A 17,292-nucleotide genomic window follows, 5' to 3' on the forward strand; every position below is an offset into this window, starting at 1 on the left:
GTTGAGAGCCCGCCTGCCAATGCAGGGGACACAGGTTCGTGCCCCGGTCTGGGAAGATCCCACATGCCGCGGAGCGGCTAGGCCCGTGAGCCATGGCCGCTAAGCCTGTGCGTCCGGAGCCTGTGCTCTGCAACGGGAGAGGCCACAACAGTGAGAGGCCCGCATACCACAAAAAAATAAATAAATAATGGAGGGCTTCCCTGGTGGCACAGTGGTTAAGAATCCGCCTGCCAATGCAGGGGACACGGGTTCAAGCCCTGGTCCAGGAAGATCCCACATGCCGCGGAGCACCTAAGCCCGTGCGCCACAACTACTGAGCCTGCGCTCCAGGACTTTGAGCCACAACTAATGGGCCTGCGTGCCACAATTACTGAAGCCCGCGCGCCTAGAGCCCGTGCTCCACAACAAGAGAAGTCACCATGATGAGAAGCCCGCGCACCACAACAAAGAGCAGCCCCCGCTCCAAGCAACTAACAAAAGACGGCGTGCAGCAACGAATACCCGATGCAGTCAAAGATAAATACATACATAAATAAACTGATTAAAAAAAAAAAAGAATGGAGTGTTTTACTTCAGGTCTATCCCAGAAAATCTAGGGTACCTAGACAGGAAGAATGTACTTTACTCATAGTCATACAAAACAAACAAGCCAACAAACACATACCTTTTTTGGAGTACCACATAACTATCCCAACATTCCCATTATCTACTCCCACCTCCTGTCCCTACATGGAAGAGTCTTCATATACTCTTTCTCTTTACCTTGAATTTCTGGGCACCTCCACCCCCAACTTGTTTCATTGGTTCTCTTTTCCTATTTTCCACGTTTGTAATCTAACCCCTCCTCTGCCTTTGCCCCTTGTCTCACACCACTCCCTGCACTCACCTCAGACCAAAGTACTTACAAATTCAAAACTACACAATGCCCTTTCCCGAGGTAGTACACAGGGAGCCTCCTTCTGAGACAGACACCCTGTTCCCCCTTTCCTGACCCCAGCTCAAGTTACACCCAAGAAATCCAGCCTATCAAACAACCCTATATCCCAAACTAACACCTTTCTCTGCTGCCCCATCCTCACTCTGGGTGCAGTCTAAATCACATTCACCCAGCCCCACCCATCTTTCTTCACACCTGTCACCCTTTCCAATCCCCTGACCCCATGAGATTTTCTGCTAGATATATTTTGCGTATATCTAAGTTCTAAGTAGCCTCACTTTACATTTAAGTCTGCTGTGCTGTCTTACCTTTCAGAGACTCCCAAGAATATCCGTCCCATCCCTCCATGTTTTTTTTTAATGCTTCCTATTCCCCAAAGCTAGCGAACCTTCCTATTCCAACATGCCAATTCACCCACATACCTCCTTCCCAGCACAGTAACTGTACATGTTTCTCAGTTTCCCCAATACTTTCTCCAATCCAATATCTACTTTGCATCGCTTTCTCAACACTACTCCACATCTACCACACCCAAATCCATTCTTACTCTGCCCCCAGATAACTGTAATCTCACCCTTCTGCACCATTTCACCTGCCCCTCGGTTCCCCTTCCACATCTCCAATTTTGCACTCTTCCCACTCTCCCCTCTCTCCCCTCTGCACCTGCCTGCACACCTCCACTTTCCCCTCCCACCCACCCCCTCACTGGGCGTGTACTTCCCAGACACTCACTGGCCCCCCACCGTTCCTACTGGGTCTCTCCCACTCAGAAAACCCCTCCAAACCCCCGCCTTCCGACCACCCGAGCCCCGCCCCCACCCCATATCGCCCCGCCTCCTCCATCCTCGAGCCCCGCCCCTTGCCCTGGAGGCCTCGATGAGGCGGGGCCTGTCCCTCCTCCCCTTTCCCCCGCCCCCTACCGTCACGCTCAGGGGCAGCCTGACCCCGAGCGGCCCCGCGGTGACCCTCGCGCAGAGGCCTGTGGGAGGGGCGTCACAAGCCCCCGATATCCCCCCCGCCCGCTCCCCTCCCGCCCAGTCTCCTCCCCCTGGGAACGCGCGGGGTGGGTGACAGACCTGGCCGCGCGCCACCGTCACCGCACCTGCTGGGGGCGCTGCCGCTGCCTGAGAAAGAAGCCGCGGCTGCCGCCTGGAGGAGGTGCCGTCGCCTCCGCCACCGCTGCCGCCGCCGCCAGGGGTAGGAGCTAAGCCGCCGCCATTTTGTGTCCCCCTGTTGTTGTCGTTGACATGAATCCGACATGACACTGATTACAGCCCAATGGAGTCTCATTAAACCCGAGCTGCGGCCCCGCCCCGGCGCTGCCCCATTGGGCTAGACCGCAGACACTTAGGGCCACCCGTTGGCCTAAGGATCTGTCCGTCACCCACACAGTAACCACTCTGCAGCCCATTGGGGTAGGATCCTGCCGGTCATCTCGCCTCCGCATAGCCACACCCCTCGACCCATCATACCCCCCCTCCGGTACCACCCCGGGGGAGGGTCCACTGCTAGTACCAATCAACAGACCTCTGGGCCCGCCTCTTCTGGGCACCTATTGGTCCAGCCCTTTTTCTCTCTCCCAGACACCGCGCCACCTCTACTTCCACCTACCCGCCCCTTCTACCTCTAGAAATGGATTGGGTCTACTCGCAGGAGAGGCGCTTGGCCTTATTGGCTGCAGACAACGCCAATCAGAGGGCCTAGTCCCTCTCCCCTCCCCCACAACCCCAAAGCCCCTAGCCCGCAGCTAAAGTTTGTGTGAGAGCTGATCGCTGGCGGCGGCCGCAGGATTTAGGGGTGGGCGCGGGCGGGCGCGCGCGGGCGGGCACGCGAAGTTAAAATTCGAGGTTCTCAGTCGCCAGCTCCTGCGGTGGAGCGCGCGGACGGGCGCGCCTCCTGGAGCGTTCCATCCCGCCCCCTCCTCCACCCTCTCCCGTCCCGTCCCGGGCGACTACTCGCCCGCCCCCTGGCTCGCATCCTTACCCCCCACGCACCCCTATCCTGCAAGCCTCAGGCCGGGTGCGGGCAGTACGATGTAGCTGCACCCTCCTCGCCATCCCATGCCGAGGGGGAGCAAGCCTTTACCCGCCGGGCGTGCACCCCCCCGGCTGCACACTCGCCAGTGTCTGCAAGCACGTGCACCGTTCGCCGCTGCCTCCAGCCACCCCGGTCCCCGGCTAACCTCGCCTGCAGCCCGGCCAATCGCTTGCTGCCCTTTGTTGCTGCAGCCCGGGTCTCCCCGCTGCCTTCCTCAGCCTCCGCCTCGTCCTTTGCCAGCCGCCCGGGTCCGCAGCGCCGCGCTCCCCCCGCCCGGGACCCACCGCCGCCGCCTCCTTCTCCTCCTCCGCCTCCTCCTCCTCGGCTCCGGGCTGCAGCGCACAGAGCCCGAGGCAGCGCCGCCCAGCCCCGCTCCCCCCGCGCCGCCAGCTAGCCCGCCCGGCCCGGCCGGGGGCGCAGCCTGGACCCCGCCCGCCCCAGTCCCCGCCCCGGGGGTACCTGCCTCCGCCCTGGGGGGCTCCGCTTGCCGCCCTCGGGGGAGGGCGGGGATGCCGGTGTCCGCGGGAGGATGGGGACGCCTGGGCCGTTTTGGGCGGGGAGTGTGCCCGCCAGGGCTGGGACTAAGAGGTGCGGTCCTCGCCAACGCGCCCCCCCTCCCGCCGCTGTGGGCCCCAAACTTCGTCCTCCGCCCGGGCCTTGTACCCTCGGGCAATCGCGGCAGTTTTGGGGTGGGGGGATGCCTCAGGAGCTGTGTCTACCCTGATCAGGAGGAAGAGGGAGCAGTGACATTCAGCGACTGCGGACAGGGCACGGCGGCGGCATCCTTGGGTGGGAGTGGGGATGTCACACGCGGGCTAGAGGGGGAAGCTGCCCCTCAAGATGCCCTCTCCCGGCCTGCGAGGAGCTGGAGAGCTCTAAGCTGCGTTCTCAGTGCTTTCTTGGGCGGTGTAGCCGGATGGCAGAGGGGCTGGGGGGCGGGGGGAGACGGCTGGGGGGCCCTTCCCCCTCTCCTCTAGCCAGCGCTCGAAGGAAGGCTGATGGCGAAGTTCGGTTTTCCAGGCTTCCCCTGGGCCCCCCGAGTTCCTGAGGCCCACAAGAGGGAGGCTGGGGACTCCTCTGGCCGCCCAGGCGAGGCCACTCTTACGCTGCCCACATGCCTCCCATCGCCCTCCAGACTGTGAAGAGAGAGTCCCTCGTTCTTCCCGGAGATGGGTGGGATGCTGGCAGGGGAAACCTCTGAAAATAGAAAAAGTAGGCTCGAGAAATGGCTCCTACAGAGTTTGAGTACGAAGTTTCCCTTCCGAGGCGCCATTTCTTGGTGAGGGGGAGGAGAACTATGGCTTTGTAAAAGAACCAAGTTTCAGGCATGGTGGCCTAGGTGGAAAGCCACCTGTTGACTGAAGTCTGTCCCAGGGCTATCTTGGGCCCTGGCAGGGTGACACATGGTCCCAGGGAGAGGAGTCCCCTGGTTGACTCTAGCATCCTCATGGCACTGACACTGCAACAGCAGCATCTTCAACTTCCCATTAGAAACCACTGTACACACTAGGTAGGTACTTTGTTAGAGCAACTTATCTCAAACAAAACAAGCAGCACAGCGCAGTCATCAAATGCAGAGCTCAGCACACACTTCACTTTTTAAAGATGGTCTGCTTCTCTGGAGTGTGAGCTGCCCCTACTGATATGCTTCCTGGCAGCAAGGTGAGAAAGGAGCTAAGACAAAGGGCACAGAGTTGCATGAAAGGATAGAAAAAGGGAGAGGGGGAGCAGAAGAGTTGTAATACTACACTCAAAACTGTCACTGGTTCCATTATAAATCCCTTTTATAGGTGTTTTATTACTTGGTTGTTAGTTTTTAAAACACAAACCTCTTTAGATTAAATCTTGGCATTCACGGGCTCAGCTCAGGGAAACAAAACACAGGGAAAGCTCCACCATCCGCCATTGGCTTGGCTACTTTTGAGTTACATTACTGATAAAACAAACAAGCAGCAGGTTGGGTTTCCTCAGAGTCTCTACCTCTTTTATTTAGTATCTTCAGTAGCTGACTCAAGGTGAATTTTTACAAGCCATTAGTTTATAATTCAGTCTAGTTCATTTAGGTATTTCAAAGAGAAGGACATTTATAAGGTGTGCTTTTTTTTAATAATGCAGGTGCTGGGATTTTTATTCCCCAAGAAATTACTAAGTAAACTTGAGAATCCTGGCACACACTTCAGCCTTTATGTTCTATCTTTTTTCCTATGGTCTGCCCAGATGCACTTTATTTTGTAACTTAGATTTGAGTCTCCCAGCCTGCATTTTATCTCAAGCAATAAAAATAAACCATGTCTTAATTAAAAACAAGTTTCAAAACCCCAAATCTGTACACTCAGAGTATGCTAAAGAAGCAACCAAAGACAATAAAACCCATAAGTCCACATTTAAGATGTCTTCAGCCAATGAATTGTGGAAGATTTATGAGCATCTAACACTTGTTATCACTAATGAGTTAGCCACATGGATTTCCAGTGCATCAAGACCTGAACAGATACCTTAGATAGAAATGGGTCTTATTTGTCTAAACTTGTGCTCCTGTAATCCCAGGAGCTGGCAAACACAGAAGAGGGAAGTATCTTTATACAACATCTTGATGTGTCTTTTGAGGTTCTTTTCTTAACAAACATAGTTCTCTAATGGGCATGGCAAGGAAAGGTACTGTGTTGCTTTCCCAATGATACTTCCCTCCAAGGTTACTTGTCCTTTGAGAAATCCTGGCTCTTCAGATAAGTGGGGCTGGAAAGGATAACAGAGACACAGCTGGAGATACTTAATGCTTCCTCCTAAACCTCTCTCTTTATCTGTGGTATCTCAAATCCTTGGCTGAGCTAAACAGCTCAATTAAGAAGTTAACCTAGAAATAACTTGAATTGAAAACCAAGCATAGTGCAAAATTTAAAAGCTGACTGTACTGAAGGATTGTGAATCCAGGGGCCCATCTGACCAGTCCTCCTCCCTCCCCCAAAATAGTTGCCAATGGGCACCAACCAGAACTGCTCAGTGTGGTCCACAGATCAGTGGCATCAAAATAATCTGGGAATGAGTGCTTAAAACACAGGTTCCTTGGCCTAACCCCAGATTCTGATTCAGTAGGTCTATAGTGAGGCTCCCAAATCTACATTTTTAGCCCATGACTTGGCTTGAAGCTTATGACCATAACCACTGGCTTAGGCTGAATCCCCTTCTTTCCCAACTGCAAAGGAATGTTTCTTTTGTGAGCTTCTTAGCCAGAAGGTTATAGTCCCTAGTACTGAGATGATTCCATGGTCTGACCTATTTGTCCCTGAGTCCTGAGGAAGGATAAAAAAGAATGCAGAGTAGCTTCAGGAGCTGAAGGGAACCTGGAGGGTTTGATCTTTTGGGTTTGCTTACCTGCTCTGAAGCAAGTCAGACAAATACTCTGATAAGAGGGATCACATCCATAGACTCACTAACAAGTCCTTCTGAAAGAAATTGGGTAAGGGAGGCAGCAAGCAGGGACCCTGAACTGATTTGTCCAGGCCACAGCCCATGATGAATTCTATTCACATTCAATTAGTCACTTAAAAACCATTGGTCTATACTGTCCTTCCACCTGCCACACGACTGGAAACTGTATCCTAACAAGGTCACAGTGCGGTTTTGTCAGTCAAGGGCAAAGGGGGTGGGGGATGATCAGTCAAACCATTCGTTTAAGTAAGCTAGCAAATCCAAGCTATAAATGTGTATGAGAAGCATGCATTGTTTTAAATAGCAGTATTTTGCACTCTTACCCCATTTGTTCCAGCTAAAAAAACCTTTAGTGTCTTTTATATGCATTCTGGACCAAGTCTACACTCCTCAGTCTACCTCTAAGGCTATGCACATCTGCACCCAACCATTATCTCATCTCCGGCTTCTCCAAGCCCCACACACTCCTCCAGGCCCAGCACACGCTGTTCCCTCTGCAGCCCTGCTCGCCCTCTTTAGCTTATCTGACGAAGACCTTGGAAAAAGATTCCTCCAAATCCCTGCTTGGCTGCAGGCTCTTTGTGAAGTTTCCCTGGTCTCTGCAGGTAGCCCACAGGACTTGAAGCAAAACTTTACTCCAGCTCTGGCACTTGTTAAGTGCTCTGTTATTATTTGTTGAATTACGGAATAAAAGAAAGCACTTATTACACTCTGTTGTCACATTTTGCCAGTCTGTTTTCCTAATGAGCTTTTTTCTACTGCTTAGCCCGGTTTGTTCATCTGTACAACTGCCCTAGAGCCTGACACATAGAAGCTACTTAATAAACACCATCCACACCTGTGGTTCCCCATCCCTGGCTGCACATTAGAATCACCTGAGGAACTTTTGTTTGTTTTTGGCTGTACGTGGGCCTCTCACTGTTGTGGCCTCTCCCGTTGTGGAGCACAGGCTCCAGATGCGCAAGCTCAGCGGCCATGGCTCACGGGCCCAGCTGCTCCGCGGCATGTGGGATCTTCCCGGACCAGGGCACGAACCCGTGTCCCCTGCATCGGCAGGCGGACTCTCAACCACTGCGCCACCAGAGCAGCCCTGAGGAACTTTTGAATCTGCCTAGCACCAAGTCCCACCTCAGGGCACTTAAGAATATTTGGGGGTGGGGCCTGATTATCAGTATTCTTTTTTAAGCACTTTGTGCAATCACAGTACAGAACCACTGGTTTATATTTACCAGGATGATGCCTCAGCATCAAGTGAGAAATTCTGAAGAAGACAGGAGGGTGGTAAAAGATCATAAAATTAGCTAAATGTTGCTGAGAGGAGAGAGTTCTCAGGGATGTTTTTGATATTGTTTTGAGACTTAAGGGAGTCTTAATAAAGACGCAGTTTTTAGCACTAGGCTATACCAAAGGAAAACTGAACTACCCCAATATTTAATTTAATGATTCCCAGTCCTTTGGATTTTGAAATTGGGGAAAATGACAAAGTTGCCAACTTTTAATTTTGATAATAAGGACATCTTTTATTTTATTTATTTATTTTTAAGGACATCTTTTAAAAGAACTAATTGCCATCCACTATCTGCATCATTCCATAAAAGAAAGAACTCTCTGAATAAGGGATAGTCCCGCCCATGAAATGAAAGTGAATAACTCTACATCAACATGTACATTTTCTCTCTTCCTCTTTTTTTTTTTTTCCATTTCAAGGCAGAGAGTGAAACTTTACCTCTGAGTCTGGCTACCCGACCAGAATGCATTTAGGAATCACTGGACTATTTTACACTTTTCCAGGGGTAAGAAGTATATAGATCATGTTCAATCTAATCATTAACAATTTTCTCCAATATGCCCAACTCAGTGTGCTCAATTAATTGAAGATGGTTTTCTCTTATTCTATCTTTAATACAGAAAGAAAATATATAGCTCAGAAGGGCAGTGGCAAAGGAATATGGAAGAGAGCACCAAAATAAAAGTAGGTACCAGATTTTTATCCATCTCTGCCACCAACTAATATGTGTCCTTGGACAAATCACAGAGTGGCAATGTCTTAAAAGTCAGGTTTTCAATGAGACAGTAAGCCCCGTATGGACAGTTTTGTCCTCAGAGCCTAGTACAATGCCTGGTACATAGCAGATGCTTAATAAATATTTGTTAATGAATAGATTAAATCAAGAGAGTTATTTTACATCATCTCTAAAGCCTTGGCCAGGCCCCAAATCCTACAACATATTTAAACAGTAAATTACAAATCTCTGCTCTCTGTAATTTATTATTGGCTTACCCTGTGATTCCCAAAAGGTCATCATTCTTGTATGTAAAGTGTCTAAACAATTGATGAAAGAGTGAAACTGCTGAATACCTTTCTTTATTTCCTACCGCATTTTAAAATTATAACATTTTTATACATATCTGTCATAGAAAGTGTGGATAATAAAGAAAAAGAGGGGGACTTCCCTGGTGGTCCAGTGGCAAAAAATCTGCCTTACAATGCAGGCGAGGAGGGTTCGATCCCTGGTCAAGGAACTAAGATCCCACTACGCCGCAGGGCAACTAAGCCCGTGGGCCGCAACTAGCACACCTCAGCTAGAGCTCGCGTGCCGCAAACTACAAAGCCCATGCATCCTGGAGCTTGCACTCTACAACTAGAGAGAAACCCACGCACCACAAGGAAGAGCCCGCATGCTGCAACTAAGACCCGACACAGCCAAAAATAAATAAAATAAATAATAAATAAATCTTTAAAATAAAAAAAGAAAAAGAGGAGGGGAAAGGGGGAGAATTAGTTGTAGGTCCTTACACTGAAATATAATCTGTTGGTGTGTATTCTAATTTTTTACCTCAGTCAATATTTCTGTTGTGACTGAAGTTTGCAGTAAAATTTTCAGCTAGGGAAACTGAAGTAGTAAAAAGCAACTTACTAGGACTTACTAGGATATTGAGACTTCTCAGACAGGTTGCATGTATGATAATCATTCCATGTCTGGAAATACTCCAATTTTTTAACAGAACTGCAGACAGAGGGCCTGAATTAGCCTTTTCATCTATAAGGTCCTCAATTCAGTCCACATCCAATCATTCAAGTTAGCAAGTTAAAAACATCCCAAAGACGGCCAAGAGGATCAGCCTGGTGAGCCATTTAACCAGCTCCATATCTTTCCCGGTATTAGTAACAAGACTGCTTGTGGGAGACCATGGTTGAGCTTGATCATAACAACCTTGGCCAGAAACTCCTTCAGAGTTGGGACTGGGTTTATCTTTATATTCCCCAAATTGCGTTGCACATGGTATTAATAAATGATGTTGATGGAACTTCCCTGGTGGTCCAGTGGGTAAGACTCTGCGCTCCCAATGCAGGCAGCCCGGGTTTGATCCCTGGTCGGGAAACTAGATCCCACATGCATGCCGCAACTAAGAGTTTGCATGCCACAACTAAGAAGCCCACATGCCGCAACTAAAAAAAAAAAATTATGTTGAGTAAAAAGGTTAAGGATCTGTTATCTGCTTATCTAAAACCTCTTATAAAATTCATAAATTAGACTGTAAACCTCATAAGTTTAAATATTTCTTGTATAGTGTGATATACATCATAGGCATTCATTAAATATATGATGGTTGGATGAATACATTCCCTAACCACTGTAAAATTGTACTTCCTGTTACCTAATCTAAAACCACTTTTTCTAAGCTATGTATTTGTTGGGGAGTGTCTTTAAACATTTAACGTTTCAGCATTTGATCAGTGGGTGTGTTTTATTTATTATATACTACATTTATTATATTTTACATTTGGTTTTTCTCTGCTATATGTGTGTGTGTGTGTATATATATATATACACACACACACATATATATATATAGAGAGAGAGAGAGAGAGAGAGAGAGAGATACTTGAAACCACTCTCTCTACTCCCACAACTGTTTTAGCTACCCACTTCTGGAGTTTGTGACCTATTATTCTGCTCCATGTGGCTCACTTCAGCGGCTGATGTGACTTGGCATATCTACTGGTTGGGACTGATATCTTCCATTTTCTTTCCATTGCAATGCCACACATCGAATGATAACCTTTAGTAAATAGTCTATAATGGCTCCTGTTTTGTTTCCTGAATCACAACTGATGACCTAAAATAACAACTCCAAGTTCAATTTATTTGTAGTTTGTAGTATCTCAACCTATGGCAGAGAGATTAGTGTTCACCAAGTATTACCTATCCTCCCCTATTTTCATAGCCTTCTTTTCAGTTAGGTTAGATCATGTGGCTAGTTTCAGCCAATGGACTATTAGCAGAAGTGGTATGTACTACTTCTGGGTCAAGGAAGTTAAGAACCAGGGTGGTTGTTCTCCATTCTCTCTTTCTCTGCAGAAGGATCTCAGAAGCCATGTGTTTACAGATGAGAAGCCATTGTACAATTCGGCAGAGCCATTATCAGCCTGGACCCCTGAGTGAATGAATGGAGCAGATTCCCCCAATCCCACAATTGGTTTGAATGTGTAACAGGAGAAATAAATTTTGTTGTGTTAAGCCGAAGAGATGTGTGTGGAAGTTTGTCTACTACAGCAGGTAGTAGAGTTGGAGAACCTAAATTAATATATTCCCTAAATGCAGTACTTTACAAATACCTTTTTAAAATCTCAGTAACTGTGTCCTTGAGGTAAAAGCACTTCCCTCCTAATTATCCTTTTCTCCAAGCACCCCAGCTGACTGCCCATTGGCCGTGGTATATCAGATATATCACATTATGTTGGACTTACCCCAGAATGCTTTAGTAAAACTGTTGGTGAGATGAAGAGAATTAAAAAGTGGATCAGTTTCTTCATTAAATAAAAGCTGTGGGGCTTCCCTGGTGGCGCAGTGGTTGAGAGTCCGCCTGCCGATGCAGGGGACACAGGTTCGTGCCCTGGTCCGGGAAGATCCCACATGCCGCAGAACGGCTGGGCCTGTGAGCCATGGCCGCTGAGCCTGCGCGTCCGGAACCTGTGCTCCGCAACGCGAGAGGCCACAACAGTGAGAGGCCCGCGTACTGCAAAAAAAAAAAACAAACAAACCAAAAAAGCTGTGAAAGCCTGGGGCGGTAGTGTCATTCTCAGGCTAGAATCTACTGTGTTTCTGAACACAGTAGAAGTAAGTTGGAATCACCTTAGTGATTAGCTTTTTGGCTTCCAAATAATTAACTTTGTCACCACTGTAAGTTGAGTTTGTTGAAACTCAAAAATGGAAAAATGTCTGCTTCTTAAGGGAAAGAAATTCTGCCCCAGTCCATTCAGTGCCCTTTTTGCAGCTTCTCGGCCTACTCTTGGAGCTCTAAGAAATGACAAACGACCTAGGAGCTGATTTGCAAGGTGGCTAGGAGAAGTGCATTTTGTTCCTGTCAATTAAAGGAGTAGGGGACTCAATCGTTGGGCATGGTGTTGTGTAATTCTGTGGCTCTACTCAAAACCTCTTAGGATAAACAGTGGGGGAATAAGGGATGTTGAAGTGGACTGCGGGAGCATGTTGGCTGAGCATGGCTTTTGAGTGCTTGGCCTAACAATATTATTAATAATAGCTACCACTTATGGAGTACTTACAGGGCTAAGTGATTTCCCTGAATTGGCTCATTTGACCCTCACAAAAATCCTTTTTAAATACTGCTATTATCCCCCATTTTACAGACAAGGAAACTGTGGCCCTGAGGTATTGAGTGGTTGGCAGGAGGTCAGAATTCCCTTTCCGTGCCTGTCAGTGAGGTCTGAATTCAAAGCCCAGGGCTACAGCCACTGCCCCATGAGGGTGGTCCCGCGGGGCTGTTCAGGAGTCCAGGCAGGTACTGAGCAACCTGCCCTCCTCACACTGCCCACATGGCGCCCTCCCGCAAACCAGAAGCTACACTGCGGCACCCATAACCTCACCCAGGCACCGACGCCGGAGGCTCTTGGCCAGAGAGGAGGCTGGCTCCACCAAGGAAGGGAAGGCGCGAAGGCAGGAGGCTCGGAAGGCAAAGCGGCCTCTGAGGCAGAAGCAAAGAGTCCTGGCACTCGACGGAACGGAGAAAGAGAAGGTGCTGCTGGCAGTGACAAAGAAGAACCGCCCAGGCCAGGCCTCAGGGAGGCCAGAGGCCCGACCACTTCCAGGCCGTGAGGACTCCGGAACAACCACTTTTCGGCGTGCCAAAGCCTCTCATTTAATTCCGACAAGAGTTTTTTTAGAGAGAGGAGGAAGGAGCGACGCCGCGAGCGAGGACACGAAGCTTCCGCAGACGGGTGCTGGGGCGGAGGCTCCTGGGCGCAAAGTCGCGCCCGCCGCGGCCTCACCTGCCAGCCACCGGGCGATGTTCTGTGCCTTTGTCATTCAGCGTCCCACGGTGCCACCTAAGTCACTCAGCTGTCACCGGCAGGCCCAGAGTCGCAGGACTCAAAATAACTCCGGTGAGACCTCCCGGAGGCGGAAGGCCCCTTCTCGGCGCGAAGGAGCATCAGGGGCATCTCTGCAAGTTGCTAAATTAGCCCGGCTGCTGTTCCGTTTTTAATTTTTTGTGTGAATTCAAGACTAGGCCGCGGATGTCTTGGCAGCGTGTGAATGAGTCCCTTTCTGAAAGAATTCACCCTGCTGAAGGGCCGCTGTCAGGCGCACCAAACTTGCAGCGAGCAGCAGGCGCTGATAGGAGCCCTCCCTGTGCCCGGTGCCTCGGCCTCCCTTCCCCGCCAGGCTGCCTCGGGGAGCCCCACGCCCTGCGCCACCACCTCCCCGGGAAGGGCCAGCCCGGCAGGACCTGGGCCTGGCGTGGCCTCTGTGCCTCCGCCATCGGGGAGCCCGCGCCCAGCATTTTTCCTCCGGCTGGACATGACCCCAGTGGCCTGCACAGAAGGAAGAAAGGAAATCAGGCAGAAGGTTCTGGAAACTGGCAGGTTCCCACCTGGAGGAGCTCTGTCTGTGCTGAAAATGTGCCTGCCTCTGGGGGGTGCCAGCCAGAGCGTCATCACCAGCCTGACATCAGCCATCATGCAGAAGGAAAGATCCATTTTAGTGAGGATGACCCCAGACATTTATTGCTCTAGCAGAAAGCAATAAATACGTAGCTGGGACATTGTAGTGTGGGTTTTTTTAAGCATCACATCCAACTCCTTGCTGCCACCTTTCTCAATCTGAATGTGCCCGATTTCTCCCACGGAGGTCCCATAAACCTCCTGGATTTGGACCTCCCGTGTAAAGCCAAGGACACAGGAGCTGGAACAACCCACCACCTTGCCTCGGCTGCCACTTTTGCCCACATGAGCCAGTGTTTTGACTGAGACTAGATAAGAATTGACATGATACATTTTAAAGAAAGTTTGATATATTTTAAATAATACATAGTCCAACATGAACAGTTAAAAAAAGAGGAAAAGTACAAATAGCTAATAAACCTATGAAAAATGTTCAGAACTACTAGTTATTGAAGACATGTGAGGGGCTTCCCTGAGTGGCTCAGTGGTTAAGAATCCGCCTGCCAATGCAGGGGACACGGGTTTGATCCCTGGTCCGGGAAGATCCCACATGCCGCGGAGCAGCTGAGCCCGTGCACCACAACTACTGAAGCCCGTGCGCCTAGAGCCTGTGCTCCGCAACAAGAGAAGCCACCGCAGTGAGAAGCCCCGCGCACTGCAATGAAGAGTAGCTCCCGCTCGCCACAACTAGAGAAAGCCCGCGCACAGCAACAAAGACCCAATGCAGCCAAAAATAAACAAATAAATAAATAAATAAATTTATATTTTAAAAAAAGACATGTGAGACCCTATTTTTCTTCCCTTCTGAATTAGCAAAATGAAAATATGGAATCCCCCCACATTGGCCTGGGTGTGGCAAGCTTAGCACTCTCTCTGGGACCGTAAACTGATGCGAAGTTTCTGGAAAGTAATTTGACAACGTTTATCAAGAGCCTTAAAAATGCCCCACGCAGTTGAGCGGACTCTAAAGCTGGGGCGTGGGAGTCAAGCAGATGTGAGTCCTGATCCTCACCATTCCAGTTGTGTACCCCAGGACAAGTCACTTGGCCTCCTTTAAGCCCCTTTCCTCAAGGATGAGAAAAATGGGATGCTTCTCCCTACCTCACAGGGCTGTTGTGAGGATGAAAGGAAAAAATACAGGCTGCTTAACAAACAGGGATGGTAGCTGTAGTGGTTGTTATCATAAATTCTCTTTGAGGCAGTAATCTGGACTGTCCTAAAGAAATAATCTGAAATGTAGGCAAAGATTCATGCACAAAAGATGTCTATCCAGCATTACCTATAATCATAAAAACATGGAAACACCGCACCCAGCATTAGGGGAAAAGTTAAGAAAGTTATGGTACAGCCACGTGGTTTTAGATATAAACTCGATTGATAGTATAACAGGGAAGAGCCAAATCCGATTACATGTTGGACCTGTTTCTTTTACTTTAACCTTTGCTTTCAGCTTCTTTTGTTCACTAAAAGGATACTGTCTATACATAATGGCCTGCCTTGGGGAACCCTGCCCCTCTGCCTGAATGTTAAACCAAAGTGCCTTTGTTCAGGGAAATATCCGGACCCTGTTCCACCTGTGGATGGCTACAGAAAGAAGAAATTAACACATCCCCTCCCCAAGGCTGCCCATTCCAGGTGATATTTGCAAAACTTATGACCTTTTTACTTTACTTCCTCATCTCCTCCCCTTCTCTGTGCTATGAAAGAAACTGACATCCAAACCCCAATAAGATGGTTTTTCAGAGACACTAGTCTGCCATCTTCTCGGTCTGCCGGCTTTCCAAATAAAGTCGTATTCCTTGCCTCCACACCTCGTCTCCAATTTATTGGCCTGTCGTGAGGTGAGCAGAGTGAGCTTGGACTTGGTAACAATAGCATATGATAATGCACGGTTCTGTACCTTGCATTTTTCACTTAACAGTGTAACATTTCGCAAGATACACGTGTCTGCAAGATAAGTGCCTAACATTGGAATTGTTGGGTCAAAGATGTGCATTTAAAAATTTGCAGCTATGGCCAACTTGCCCCACAGAGGTTGTTCCAGTGCACACTCTGACAGAAATATCAGAGGGCCTGTTTCTGCAGCTCTCCACAACAACATTATTATCAACCTTCGTTTTTGGCCAAGGTGAAAGTGGTATCCTGTAGAAATTTCAATTTGCATTTCTCTTATTATGAGTGAGGTTGAACACCTTTTCATATGTTTAACAGCCATTTGTGTTTCCTTTTCATTGAATTGTCTGCTTTGGCCTCAGTTTCTATTGAGTAATAGGCCTTTTTTTTTTTTTTTTGCATTCATTTAGCTCTTCAGTTGACACATATGCAAATCCTTTTCCTTTAGTTTATCACTTATCTTTTAATTTTTTTGTGGCTTTTGCCATTCAGCTTTAAAATAAAAAAACATATTGTCAAGGTTCTAGGTAATTGCTCTTTCTCTGCTATGACACAGTGTATTGTCCTAACACATTGACGCTTCTCCCTCTTTCTGAGCTCCTTAAGGGCAGGGACCCTGACCACTTGAACCTCTGGCAAGCACCCAAAAGATACCTGGTTAGTGACTGTAGTTCCACTTAGTGAGTGAGTGCCAAGAACCCATGCCTCCTAGGTAAATCTGCATAGTACACAAGGGAAAAATATTCTCCTGACCTATCAGCTTCTTCCATGAAACAGTCATGGTCAACTTGTAATGAAAATGTAGTGAATTTTCAAGATATTATCCCAGCCTCAGAGGAGTAGCCTCAACGTTCAAGGTCACACAGAATTGACAAGTCCACCCACAGCCTCCCACCTGGCCCAGTCCCACCCAGTCTAGCCCCAAGCAGGACAGACTCTCCCAGCCCGCGGGGGACTCACTGTTCTCTGGCTCCCTGCTGAGCGAGCTGGTGGGCAAATCTCCATCGGCAGGGCCTGGGGCAGCTTCAGAAGACCCACAACTTATCTTCTCAGGGACCTACAAGGAAAAGCAAAGTTCCTTTCCACCAGAAAAGAACAGGGTGGCCCAGATTGTGTTATGCAAATGATTAACTCCAATCTATGGAAACTTCAGAGCATTCCTGGCCTCACGGGGAAGGAACAGGAAAATTCAAGTTTAAAAAAAAGGAAAAGGAAGAGAGTACAGACAACTTTCAGCCTTTGGCAGAGGTGGGCCAGGTTAGGAATTGCTGCCAGGGTCTCACATACTGCTTGCTGTTCAGGGGCAAAATTGGGCAGAGGTACAAAGATAAACCTTGTCCCCAAAGCTGATTTCATTTTGGAGCTCAGCCATTGGTATCCTTTCTTTTCTAACAGCTGCACTCCATGAACAAGGGACATCAGAGGGCTGTGTTAGGGCATCCAATTCTGCTTTACTCGAATGGTTAGCCCCTTCTTCCCAGAAAGCATGATGGACCCAGTCTAAACAATAATCCTCCCATACCAGAGACATCTTCAGAGATGTCTCTCTAAAGACAGAGAAATTTCTTTATATCTTTACATATCTTAAAGGCTTTTTTATTTTTATTTATTGTTTTGGCCGCTCTGCGTGGCTTGCAGAATCTTAATCCCCGGAGCCCTAACCACTGGACAGCCAGGCAATTCCCAAGGCTTTTTTATTTTTCACTTCTTATTTTGAAAAAAAGTCAAATTTACAGAAAAGTTGCAAAAACAATTCCGTGAACTCCCAACGCTCCTCATCTATTTTCACCAGTTGTTCTTATTATTGCTACATTTGCTTTATCACTATCTATACAATATATACTATTTTTATCTTTTTAATGAACTATTTGAGAGCAAATTGTAGACTTTTACCCCTAAATATTTTCATCTTTGCTGCTAACAGTAAAGACATCCTTTTAAATAATCACAGTACAGTTATTAAATTCAGAAAATTTAACATTGTTAAATTACTGTTATCTAATCTGGAGTTCATATTCAAATTTTACTAATT

The 17,292-nt window shown here is 48.3% G+C and overlaps 1 protein-coding gene across 6 annotated transcripts in view; it reads right to left on the reverse strand.

Moving 5' to 3' along the window:
- KAT6B (lysine acetyltransferase 6B) overlaps positions 1-16,826 on the reverse strand; it is a 195,391-nt gene extending 178,565 nt beyond the window's left edge. For 3 of the 6 annotated variants that reach the window (XM_027129790.1, XM_027129792.1, XM_027129786.1), the window contains exon 1: positions 2,014-2,385. The gene's annotated coding sequence lies outside the window, so the exon portion shown is untranslated. Of the gene's footprint in view, positions 1-2,013; positions 2,386-3,119; positions 3,174-16,220 lie in introns of those variants that run through there. The other 3 variants (XM_027129789.1, XM_027129788.1, XM_027129787.1) reach the window with 3 other exon arrangements.
- Positions 16,827-17,292: the final 466 nt, after the last annotated feature.

Source organism: Aethalodelphis obliquidens, unplaced genomic scaffold, assembly GCF_003676395.1.
Source record: "Aethalodelphis obliquidens isolate GAN/ISIS:26980383/991018 unplaced genomic scaffold, ASM367639v1 scaffold37, whole genome shotgun sequence".
In the NCBI taxonomy this organism is placed as follows: Eukaryota; Metazoa; Chordata; class Mammalia; order Artiodactyla; family Delphinidae; genus Aethalodelphis; species Aethalodelphis obliquidens.